Genomic DNA, 13,624 nt, shown 5'->3' with positions numbered 1-13,624 from the left:
GAATATAAATATCTTTTCAGCAATTAATATTATCATAAAAGGTTAACCTGTATCTCATATGTCAAGAGAGGTAAAGTTAAAAGTAATAATTGACTGTAAAAAGTTGATTAATCTACTGCCAAAGCATTTTTGTTTTTTAGGTTAAATATCCTTAAAACAGATTTTAAAATTGTGAAGACGAAAAATTCGGAGGAATGATTAGTGTTTTCTCTAGAGAAGAAGATTCGTAAGAAACAAGCGAACTATAGACACAGAGTATCCAGCTCTTCCAATTTCCAGTATCATTGTATTGTTTATTCTCGGTGATCTGATCGCATTTAACTGACATTCAGTCTTTGCATTTGTTTTCAGCCAGAACAAAATGGACTGCCCATTTCAATTCCATCCCTCGAAATATCGAAAATATTTCATGATTATGCGTTCTGATACATATTGCAAATATTCACTCAAAAGTGTGAAAGATTTTGACCCATTTATTGCATCAGAAATCCAGTGAGCATCGAGTCGTTTGCGACATCACTACTTCAGATCTAATCTTTTCATTTTAGTTTTGTACTCGGTCTTTCTATTTCATGTTTCCACTGTTATACTAGCTTAGCTGCTTTCCCCTCCCCTTTTTTTATTCGGTAAATGCTGTTATCCTCGTTTTTTCTGTTTAAAAAAAATCCAGAACTTGAACTGTGCAAACATAATCTACATTAAGAATTTTTTTTTCAAATGTGTAGCATCTGTCTGAAGCTTTGCGTGACAGGTTAACGTGCCTTTATTTTTTTACGGCCTTCCACGGAATTCTCGTCATCTGCATTCATTATGCGGTTAGTGATAAGCACACTTCAAAGGAAACGTTGGAAGTATGACCAAGTAACTATAGCATTATAATTTGGCCATTAATAAAATAACATTTACTTCGCATATTAAACAAGGAAACGAGAGGCTAGAATTAAGTTGAGATTCATGGAAGTGAAAGCATCAGGAAAGAGACGCTGGGAGGAATTTCATAGGCCGTTTGCGTCTCATAATAAAAAAAAGAAAAATACTCAAGTTCAGAACGTTTGCATCTTTTGTGCAAAATATGATCATTAATATTAATAATTATCCAGTGAAAAAATCCAGTTAATCAGAATATAAATGTCACTCACGTGAAATGAATATAAAATGATCAAATATTTAATTATGTTTATCATGACACGAATGTGTTAAGAGATCTGTCAGTCACTTCCTATATCAGTAATTTAGATTTGACTTGGATGAAAATTGAAAAATTAATTTCTGTTGGTATAGAAAAATAATAATAGTTAATTTTTTTTAGGCGTTAACAGTTCATTTCCAAGTTTGATGTTTACAAGCAAATAAATTTTCGTAACGGAAAGATATTAGCACAAAGAAAAGAACAGAAACCATTAAAATCAAAAAAGCATTTTTAACGCTGCATCGTTGACTTATTATTTTCGATCAAGGGAAATCATAGTATCTCGGCAAATGAGGAGCATGTCCTAAAAATAAGAATAAAAAAATAAACAGACAGTTCCTTCGACCTCTCGGCGTCATAGTGGATAACAGATTGAGCCATAAATCTGTGTTACATTCAGAGAGACAACAGCTGTTGTAGCAGAAATGTCTTTTTGCCCATAAACACTAAAGCTGTCAGGTGGTCGTAAATCTCCATGTTTCACTTTCGCCATCTGCATTACGTGCAAAATAATGCCTATCAGCTGTTCGAAAAGCATATGCAGTGAAGCGTAAATAACCTGATGAAGTCGCCCCGGCCAACCCACTTCCTCGAGAACATCAAAAAACGCTGTATTTTCAGCCTCCGCCTTATAAAGGAGGAATCCGTTGCTGTGTAACTTATTTATAGATTCGGACTGTGGGTGGGAATCCGTTTCAGTTGGCAATAAATAGACTTCGCTGAATTGTTTCCCATCTCAAGGAGGCTTAAAATACGGCGTTGATATTTTTCTTAATCGCACCGTCGTCGGTTTTCCTTAATGATTTCGTTTGACAATATCTAACAATGCTGATGCTTAAATCCTTGCAGAATGATTGTTACATGATCTGTTGTTCAGAGGCAGTGTTCAGAATAGTTAAACCTGTATTGTGATAATAATTATACATACGCATGCGTACACACATTATTATGTTTATATACATATACATATAATATATATATATATATATATATATATATATATATATATATATATATATATATATATATATATATATATATATATATATCTATCTGTCTATCTGTCTATCTGTATATATATGTATATATATATACATATGTATATACATATACATGTATGTATGTGCATATGTACACAAACATTAAGCCACAAAATCATATAATATCCAATTCACTACACTTTGAGAATAACTTCCAACCAAAGGGAATTATTTTTTATATGTTTTCTTTTCTGCCCCGACCACGATTCGGACCTGGGTCTTGGGATATTTGTATTAATATTTCTTAATATATATATATATATATATATATATATATATATATATATATATATATTATATATATAAACATATATATATATATATATATATATATATTATATATATTATATATATAAATATATATATATATATATATATATATATATATATATATATATATATATATATATATGTGTGTGTGTGTGTGTGTGTGTGTGTGTGTGTGTGTGTGTGTGTGTGTGTGTGTTGTGTAGTGTGTTTGTCTTATTAACTTCCAAAGAAAATCTGATGTTATTAACACTACAGAGGCGATACTGACTTCTGATTAGTCTCATAAAGAGAAAATCAGGAACCAGTACTTTTCTTTCTTTAATTTTTTTTTTTTTATTTAGTGTTGGTTATCCGTTTTCTCTTTTGTTTACCAGAAATTCTGTTATAACGGTTCACTACGCAGTCGAAAGAAATTTGTTTGGTCATATAATTCTCTGGTTATTTTCTATTTGTTTAATATTACCCGTTCTGTAAAGACTATTGTTTTCATAGTCTCTTTTATTAATGTAATGTTGCTGGTTTACTTTGCAGTGAATATCACGAACAGATTGCATTGTTTATTAAGAGGGTTTCTCACATTAATGTTAGGAATACAGATTTTACAATTAATATTTTATTTATATATATATATATATATATATATATATATATATATATATATATATATATATATATATATATATGTATATATATATGTATATATATATATATATATATATATATATATATATATATATATATATATATATATATATATATATATATATATATATATATGCACACAACGTATGTATATTTCATTCCACCTGTGATTTATGCCAGAAAAATGTTTAATTTATTTCCTTATTTTTTCCTTCATACGTCATGGAAAGTTCATTATACACACATACATATAGAATGTATATGTCTCACGCAAATTCGTAGTGTTTACATTAAAGCTTTATTTTCTAAATGCAACGAAAAGCCGGGTTATCAATAAAATAATGATAAAAGTTCTTTTCATACAGTTCAGTTTGAAATTGCATTATGTCAACTTTTATCGCAGTAAAAGAGAAAACCCATCATATCCTGTTGTCATTGTTTGCTATTTATATAAAACTAAAAGAGGTGCTATATTCGCTCTCGTCGATTTGATGAATATCATAAAATATTGCAGAACATTATGTTGCAAGCTCTCAGCTTTGATGTTCAGTGCACCGGGCTTATTCTTATTAACATTTTACGCAATATTTATTCAGTGAAATATTTATCGGAAATTCTGCAGTGAGCTTCTTGCCTGCATTTTCAGTAATATGAATATGAGATTGTAAGTCTCTCTCTCTCTCTCTCTCTCTCTCTCTCTCTCTCTCTCTCTCTCTCTCTCTCTCTCTCTCTCTCTCTCATTTATTTTTCTTTACATGAAGGCTACCCGAGAGAGAAACTAATGATCCTGTCTAACCCATGTCTAGAGAATGTAAGACAAAAGAAAAGCGAAAAGACTAAGGTTGAGACCCGCTTGCACGGATAGATTTAAAAAATGGAACATTATAGTTATCAGGCGCAAAATGAATTGATTAACCGGTTTTATATTAACAACCGGAATCGCAACTACCTTGTTTATCAAAGCATGGGAAAGCAGAAGCAAACAAAGAATTCTATACCTTGGAGTCAGAATGTTGATTCATTCAGGGCATGGAAGGGTAGGATTCATTCAGGGCATGGAAGGGTAGGATTCCTTCCGTTATTTGCTGCGTATCAGTGACCGGAATACTACCTGTAGAAAAGAGACTTTAAAACCAACTTGTGTTTGAGAGAAAAGAGACTTTAAGTCAACACGTGTTTGAGAGAAAAAAAAGACTTTTAAAAACAACTTGTGTTTGAGAGAAAGAAGATCTGTAGGAAAGAACAAGACCGCTAGAGATATGAAATGCCTGTTATTAATCACCCTTACGGGCTGCTCCAGGAACAAAGACCGGTGCTGGCATATGACCAGCTTAATCTATATCATTTAGTCATGCCGGAGAAAGAATCACAAGAAACGCAACGAGTACCATAGCAGTAATCCAAACAGGGAAAAATAATGACGCTGTACAAATAAAGTAATTGGAATATAAGAAAGAATTTATAACTTTAAAATTATATTTTTAGTTCATATATCAATTACAATTATGTCACAGTCTCTCCAAGAAATTTATAGTAGCTGGAACGTCCAAACCTATAGGAGAGATATGCTTAATAAAAATTTGGACGAATATGATAAAAGAATATTTAACCAGATGCCATTTGCAATTTGAAAAGTAAAAAATTGTTTCTCACTTATCATTGTGATCCAGCGCTTACACTAGACCTCTAAATGACCCGGCGCTCACATTAGAACCCCAAAATGGCCCGACGCTCACACCAGACCCCTAAATGACCCAACGACACTAGACCCTCAGACCCCTAAATGACCCCCTAAATGACCCCCGACGCTCACACTAGAGACCCCTAAATGACCCGACGCTCACACCAGACCCCTAAATGACCCTACGCCCACACTAGACCCCTAAATGACCCGACGCTCACGCTCACGCTCACACCCCTAAATGACCCGACGCTCACACTAGACCCATAAATGGCCCGACGCTCACACTAAATGACCCCTAAATGACCCGACGCTCGCACCAGAACCCTAAATGACCCGACGCTTACACACCAGACCCCTAAATGGCCCGACGCTCACACTAGACCCCTAAATGACCCGACGCCCACACTAGACCCCTAAATGACCCGACGCTCACACTAGACCCCTAAATGACCCGACGCTCGCACTAGAACCCTAAATGACCCGACGCTTACACCAGACCCCTAAATGGCCCGACGCTCACACTAGACCCCTAAATGACCCGACGCCCACACTAGACCCCTAAATGACCCGACGCTCACAAAAGACCCTTAAGGCCTATTGTGGGTCCCTAATCTCCGATTTTTGGTGTGAGGCTGTTAGCTCGCTGTTTGGATCTCACAGGACGCTGTGCAAGTTTATAGAAATATCGGGTCTGGCACTCGTTGAAGGTGACTCTCTCTTCTGAGTACTGACCAGGGACAAAGTTGACGATATCGCTGATTAAGAGGTTAGCTATGAATCCCCTTCCATTATCACAAAAGTACTTATGACTGATAAGTGACAGAGTTTCATCCCTGTCATTAAACTTTATCAGCTCTGTTGCTGGTATCATAGGTCATTTATTTTATATCAAAAAACTTTGCGTTCATTTTGTTAGAAACTCCTGCGCCCTCTTCTATGGTGGTTTCTCTAAGTTATTTGCTATGTTGCATTTTTAAACTTACATCAGTAGAAATTTTATTGCATATCATGTTATATTTGGCATCGAGGTTAAGGTATACATGGTTTCGATTATTGCTGCAACTGCTTAGCAGCTATTACATCCTGAACAAAACTCCTATAGTGCTCACACTGCATCGTTGATTTTGAATCATCAATTCTAAATGAGTATTCATAATACAAAACCACAGGTTCCACCGAGACTCGAACTCGGATCTCTGGATTCAAAGTCCAGGGTGCTAACCATTACACCATGGAACCGTTGATGAAAGTGAATTATAATTTTTATTTGCGTGAGCATAATTGCCACGAATTTTTAAATGATTTCTTTATATTACCAAGCCACCGGTTTTAGGGGTGGTTTATTGCCAATGGTGACTGTCATTGGCATTTCTAACGGTGATGCTGGCAGTAAGACCTAAGAGGAAGGCGTAAACAGATGCTTCTCCATAGAGCAGCTGACAAAATGCCAAACAGTCTATACCTGATTTCCTCGATGACCTTAGGATCTGCGATGCCAGTTAAATTAAATCGATCAATCAAGCATGAAAGTCACTATCGAAAGGAGGCTCTATGATATATTAGTTTTTTTTTTGTAACTTTTTTTGGCGGAGGGCAAATGCGAATCTTTTGACGAAACGGGAATGCAGTTTGAAAGTGGTGCCGTCATAGGCTCGCAAAGTGACACTACTGAAGTTAATAATAAAATGGCCCGTTTTTCTTTACCTAACGTGTACACACCCTTTGATATGAGTGCTAGACGATTAATTCAGGATTATCGTACAGCAGACAATGTAGAACAATGTGCTAGAAATAAAGTAATTTTTTTAATCAGGGCAGTCACGTGTATCGATAGTGGAAGAGAAATATAAGAATAAATAAAACATGAAATAGTTGAATGATAACTGTTTTCAGCCAGAGGACAGTCACCAGTTGGTTAAACCGGACTGACAGGTCCTCCTGCCCACAACCTTGTTTAGAGCCAGATTGACCTCTTGTTTTTTTTTTTTTTCGCTCACTCTTTGCTTATGTCTTCTGTAATTATTAGGTTTCCTTATATGCAAATTAATATTAGCGCTGTTTATATTAGCATTTCTTACTAGTGAATAAAACTTCAAACGGGTATGTATGTGTGAGTCAATAAATCAATAAAATTCTTATCCGCCAAAAAGTTAACCTAAGGATTCTTTTTTTGCTTTAGTAGAGACCCGAATACAAATACAAAATGCACCGGAGTTTCTCCAGCGCAATCGGGTTTTCTGTACAGCATATAATGTTCTATGAAACACTCAGCCACGGGTCGGTGGTGGCCCGTGTTATTGGCACCTATAGCGGTGCACGATGCGCGATCATGGTTGAATTTCGCCTTAAATAAAATCAAAACTATTGAGTCTCAATAGTTTTCTTTTACAGAAAACTAAAAATGAATAACATCTAAGATAACCAGTCACGAATTTGGCTCTTAAAACCGTTTCAGTTCATAATTCCTTTTGGCATAGGACCAGTATAATTGCGCCAATTTCAGAAACGGATTCCTGAAAAATCAAACAATATCTTTTATCACACTTACTAGGAAAAAAGAAAGTAAAATGTTTGTTTTGACGTTTATGACGTTAGAATTTACCGCTTTAGCGCCTTATATTTAGATTCTGTCAAATACGACATTGGAATTAGAGTAAACTGAAGATTAAGAGCATTTTTGGAACTGATATAACTTAAGAAGTAAAATGTTTGTGACGTTGAGATATCATTAGAATTTACCGCTTTAGCGCCTTATATTTAGATTTTGTCAAATACGACATTGGAATTAGAGTGAGCTGAAGATTAAGAGCATTTTTGGAACTGATATAACTTTAGAAAGGGAAGGGGTCTTTGTTTAAAGAGTAAAGTGCAAAGAGCATAGATATTTTATTCACTTTGATAAGGATTTACGCTTTACAAAGGCATCCAGGATATAAATACAGTCGTAAGCATCAGCATTTGGCATAACGAGAAATGATTTCTCCGTTACATAACCTAGCGAAGGGTGGGATGGGCAGATGTTATCTTTTCCGCATATATGTTATTATAATTATAACAACACGTCACTGGAAAAAATATAAAGCAAAGCCAGAGGAATAAAAACGTCAAATAAAGATTGCTAAGTCCTTATGTTATTGGATAGGATGCCTCAAGTAACACCGGAAGTACGGCTTCCGCAGACGGTAAGGAAAAAGAATGCCATTATGAGAGAGAGAGAGAGAGAGAGAGAGAGAGAGAGAGAGAGAGAGAGAGAGAGAGAGAGAGAGAGAGAGCCGTTGAACAGCACGCTCGAGGAATAGGTCAACAAGAGGAAATGATCCGGTAACAGATTTCCTTCTTCACTGAGATAAAAGATCGTTCATTAATTAGAGCGAAGCGGATGTTTGTTTTAAGTCGAGATCATTTACGATTCTCATTGTTGCCGTTGTTCGCAATTATTTCATTGAAGAACGGGCGGCTTCAGAGGAAATAAATACGGCAGTCACTGAGATATTCATCCTCCCGCTGCTGAATCAAAGATGACGTTGAATCACTGTAAAATCAATTCGCAGCCTTTCAGTTGCGTCATATATTTACACAGACGCGCATTTAGTTTTGTGTCGAGCACTTAAGTGCAATACAACTCTCACTGTTGCTTTGCACACTATATGATCTTTCTGAATATGAATGCACATTTTAGCAATTATAACTAAGTTAACTTTTTTTTTTTGTCATATCGGGACCATTTATCGCCCTTCTTCACCCTGGCAAGTTCTCCTCAGCCAGTATAATCTATGCTGAAAATTTAATCCATGTCACTTTTCCATGTTTTATGCAATTTCCATTCAATATTCACATTTCATAAATCGCTTCTCACATGCAAATTTCGCCTCTTTATGCTCTTCACTGTTTCATAACTTTCAATGAAGTTCTGTTATCTTCCGTCAGTCGTCTGCAGAAACGCTTAACCGTACCGTTTACTCTTAAATATTTGTAAGTTTACTTCCATTCTCCTATCATTTATCACTCTGTGTTGGCAAAAGCGCTTTCCCCATTTTTAGTCTTACATATCTTTCTTTCTCTAATATTCTTTTCCATTGTTTCCCATGGTACTCCTCTGCATGGAATTTAGGTCACTGACTTTGTTAAAATTCACTGTAAGTTAGTAGGGAGAGTTTACTTAGCAGTCCAAATAACTTATTTTATTAGTTACGTTTTATTTTTTCCACCAGGTCCCGTACTAGGTCTGGATCTTTAAATCCTCTTCATATTTGATTGGCTACCATCGTCACTTACTTATCACTATCGAAATTGATAGGTCATTGCAAAAAACCGATGGCTCTATAGCTTTCTTAGACGTCTGTGAACCTGGATTAATGGATGTATATTTTATGCAATAATGCTTAAACTTTTACTTCGATATACGTTTTAAACTGCGTTGTGGTCATAGAATTTCGTCTCTGATCTCAACTTTCAAGAGACATTACCGTATAACCATTCCTACATCATAAAGGAAGCTATTGTCATGGGCCTGTGAGGGCTCTTGGGTTTGTTTGCATTGTGGATATAAAGAGGCAAAAAATTTGCCCCCATTATAGCACCATTTTTACATTGCTTGCAGACTACTGTAATTAATTTTCAGAGAGAGAGAGAGAGAGAGAGAGAGAGAGAGAGAGAGAGAGAGAGAGAGAGAGAGAGAGAGATGAGGTGGGTTCTTGAAAAGACTGCAATTTTTGATACATAGTACATTTACATTTTACCGTTCGGCGAAGTCTAAATTGAACCGACGATAAGCTGCTGTAATGATTTACTGACTTCATAGAGCTCTACTTAAAATACGTCTAATATCATCTAAGTCTGTATCAGATTTGGATTACCATAACTATCATAGGACTCAGAATTAAATGGCCTAGAAAATGAAACAAAAATGACAAAAGGAGACAATTTTGGCAGAGCAAACTAGTACAACTAAAATTAAAGATGTATTTTGGTTATGGCTTGGAGAAAGAATAATGTCAAGTTAATTTCTTGGAAGACGAATATCTCAAGACAGTGATATCATATATTGACATTGTTCACATACATACATTGTATATTTCATAATTTTATAGTATTTTATATGATATATATATATATGTATATATATATATATATATATATATATATATATATATTTATATATATATTTACTGTATATATATACATACATACATACATTCATATATATATATATATATATATATATATATATATATATATATATATATATATATATATATATATCAATATATGTGTTATATATCAATGTATGTGTTTATGTATGCTTTATGTAGTTTTGTGTAAATGGAGACCATAGGTTTGTGATAAGAGCGTTTAATTCGGAAGTGTTAAAAGGAATGAAGGAGGAATACATGGAAAGTGCTTGATAGAAGGAGTGATAAAGGCAATGGAACAGAAAGGCCATGATACATACAGAAATCGAAGGAGTGTGTGCGAAATAGAGGTGAGTGGTGCAGTGTGTGTGTGTGTGTGTGTATGCATGTACATATAGGGGAATTCGGGGTACTGCATGAGCCTTCTGTGTAGGTATACGAAACAGCTTATGTTAGGGAAGTTTTTTTGTACAAAAGTCTCTTTTTTTGGTTCAGAAGTTGAACGCGCCTTGTTTTTTTCTTTATATATATATTGCAGGTGAAGGTTATGGATTATTGATTACAACTGAAGTATCAAAAGTTTTGAAACTTCTGAATGTATCTTGCGTGCAACTCATATTGCTGCAGGATCAGATATTCTTTACATTTTAATGCTTCAGTGTTAGCAAGGTTTTACAGTTTCTTATCCCTTTTCTGTATCTATGACCATAGAACTAATGTGGATTTTTGTACTTTGAATTTTTCTAAAATACGATAAATATCGCCATGTGTCAAAGATTGAACCGGTGACTCAACAAAACGCCAGGTTTTGGATCTGGCGGAACTCGTTTGCCTGGTTTGCATACGATAAGGAAATTGATATATATCAACTGCTATAGCGGTCTCATGGTGTAATGGTTAGCACCCTGGACTTTGAATCCAGAGATCCGAGTTCGAGTCTCGGTGAGACCTTGGTGTTTTGATGGATAGAACAAATTTAAAATTTGTCTTTTTATTTTAATCCATAGTATGGATGCAAGCTGCAAAATCTCAGGGTTTAAGCCTGGATTTGTTAAGATATTGCCGGCTAACAAAGGAAATAGGTGCTGAATAGTAGTTTGACAGTCAATCACAGACCCGAAGGCAACTGACCAAATTTTAATGTTAAGTTACTAATAGATGAAGACTAGAGACTGACCGACGGGGTGGCCGACGTTTGAGGTGAATGCCGGAGAAGGGCAAAGCCTTACTTAAGTGGCGGTAGCCATTTGTTGATATCAGTTACTGAAGTAGAGTTTTTAAGTATAACTGAAAACTAGGAGATATCTCGTACCTCTTGAGATTAACACCACCTTCTTCAGTCTTAAATAAAAAAAAGAAAAAAGTGTGAATCAAGGGAGCAGAAATAAATCGAGATTTAAGCTGATTGTGTATCTCTAAGACAGGGTAAATAATTCATAAGGATGGATACGTTCATTGTACAACTACAAAACTATTCGACAGATATATAGCTGCAGCATTTAACTTCAAATCCAGAAGCATATAGGAATGAAACTTAGCCTTCATTATAATTGCTCTGGGGCATCTCACTTGGTTTATCAAAATACTCTTCAGTCTAGGACCGTAGCCTACTTTATAGCAGAAAAATGAAACAGTTATTTTCAGTTTCAAGCATGAATCTCAGTCGGTAATGTAGAAAGTATCAGTTGAGATGTCAGAAGTACAGAAAGTCGTTAATGAAATCGCGATGAATTTTCCGATGAAGTTATGTAGGGTGCTTTTCAAAAACTCGTTTGCTTTTGTATTTTGTAAACAGTCATTAAATGATAAATATTTCCTTGATGGAGCGATGTCTTGGGGGAAAAATATGACGTTTGAAATGTAATTTTACTTTTTACCCAGTGGAAAGTCAATACTTGCACTAAAATCAGTTGCAATTAAACTTGAACACTTTCACAGACGAAGTCTTACCAGAAAGACTTAATAATTGTCAAGGGGTTTTCCTTTATTTTTAAAACTTTTTTGTCATTATGGACTCCAGAAATAAGGAAAACATATTAACAAAAATTATCGACATAAAGATTGCAAAGCTAGAAATAACATCGATATTGAAACCACTTGTGCTGCGTGAGTTTTGAAATATATGTATGGAAAAGACAAATTTTCATCATAATATTTTTTTTAATGAAGATTCTGAAATATGCAAACGTGTCCTTGCTTAACAGGGGACCAGGCTGTTGCTGCTCTTTCACTGGTATAAATACATACTCCAATAAACTGATGTAAAATGTGTTGCGCAGCGAGGTGTCTGTGTTCCCCCAAGAGTAGTTTTGAAGGTGAAACCAACATACAAATACTTTGACGTAGGTCTTCCCCTGTTTATGTGATTGCAAAGATTTATTCCCTTCCTGAATGAAGTCAGCTATGTCTTCGAGTCTAAAAGATACGTAAGCTCTCATACTTCCGGCAGGCATTGCCAGCCAACCAAAACATTTCAATGCGAGACGTTCCTGTAGCAGGAGTTACTTAGCAATTTTCAGCGTCACGGACGGTCCTGGCCTTTGTCCCCTTGCGGTTCCTCGTTCTTCTTTTTATACCTTCCCTGAGCTTGTAAGAACGAATTGTCCCTACCACTCTCTCCCCCACACCCCGTGTCCTCTCGACTCATACACTTACTTTGTCCTCATAGTTTGTTGACTGCTATACAAGAAAGTTACCGGAAGTCTTACTTGAACTGAGGTACAGCACAGGGTTGGAGCTGAGTATAGGATAATGTAGTAAATCAGTACAATAATCTATGGCTTTGAATTGCTTTATTTGAAGGTTTAAACATTTTCGAAGATTTATGAGTGGCTGCTAGTAGTTGCACTTACAACAAATCAATTATCGACATTACCTCGGAGAATTCTTTTGATAAATACTTTCCCAAGAGCGCCGTTCACCACAAAAGTCTGTACAATATTTCATTCAAAATGTATACACGCTTTTGAACATTTAATCTTATTATGTGTCATTTTAATATTTTTTTCTAATTTACAAAATAATGCCGCTCGTCATCAATGTAGTACCACAAAATTTTATTTGTGGCAATAATTGTTAAAATACCTGGTGTTAAAACTGCATAAGGTTCAGGTAATTTCTTCTAATTAAGAATTCATACTTGGCCACTAACATAATTCCCAAGGTATTGCAAGCACAAAACAAATACATGAGAGGTTTCATTGACTGCGGGCGGAATGTGCAGTGCTTGTGTTATAGTATAGAACCGTTGGGATTTCCACCTGGTTGGCCTCATTGTCAGCCATAGGACATCCCGAGTTCGCAGTGAATCAAGTCTACGTGATGACCTTTTACCCACGACATCGTCATCCGCCACTTTTTCAACCAACGTTCACTTCATCCAGAAAGTCCGCCCAAGTTTAAATGAATTTGACCGAGGCCCCAGAGGAATTTCACGTTTTCTTTCAGTTTTCTTTCTTGCCTGTTGTCTAGTTCTGTATGTCTTATTCTGAGGGGTACCTCTGGATGATATTGTCTTCAAATGAAGTAATTTTTGTCTTTTTTCACCTATTGTCTTTCTTTACAATGTGACATTTAAGACGTTTATTTTGATGCAGTTTCATGAGGAAAAAATCAGTTTGGTTTTCATTGTTAAGGATATTATTTTGGAGGACGTTCACTTAATTAT

At 35.3% G+C, this 13,624-nt stretch overlaps 2 non-coding genes across 2 annotated transcripts; one reads left to right on the top strand and one right to left on the bottom strand.

Moving 5' to 3' along the window:
• Window positions 1–5,992: 5,992 nt before the first annotated feature.
• On the bottom strand, window positions 5,993–6,064 carry TRNAQ-UUG (transfer RNA glutamine (anticodon UUG)). Its single transcript has one exon. It is a non-coding gene; the product is annotated as a tRNA-Gln (tRNA).
• Window positions 6,065–10,836: 4,772 nt separating this feature from the next.
• Window positions 10,837–10,908, top strand: TRNAQ-UUG (transfer RNA glutamine (anticodon UUG)). The gene has a single exon. It is a non-coding gene; the product is annotated as a tRNA-Gln (tRNA).
• The last annotated feature ends 2,716 nt before the right edge of the window (window positions 10,909–13,624 follow it).

Source organism: Macrobrachium rosenbergii, chromosome 44 (genome assembly GCF_040412425.1).
Source record: "Macrobrachium rosenbergii isolate ZJJX-2024 chromosome 44, ASM4041242v1, whole genome shotgun sequence".
Classification (NCBI taxonomy): Eukaryota; Metazoa; Arthropoda; class Malacostraca; order Decapoda; family Palaemonidae; genus Macrobrachium; species Macrobrachium rosenbergii.
The sequence above is the reverse complement of the archived record's forward strand: the minus strand, read 5'-3'. Positions and strand labels throughout refer to the sequence as shown.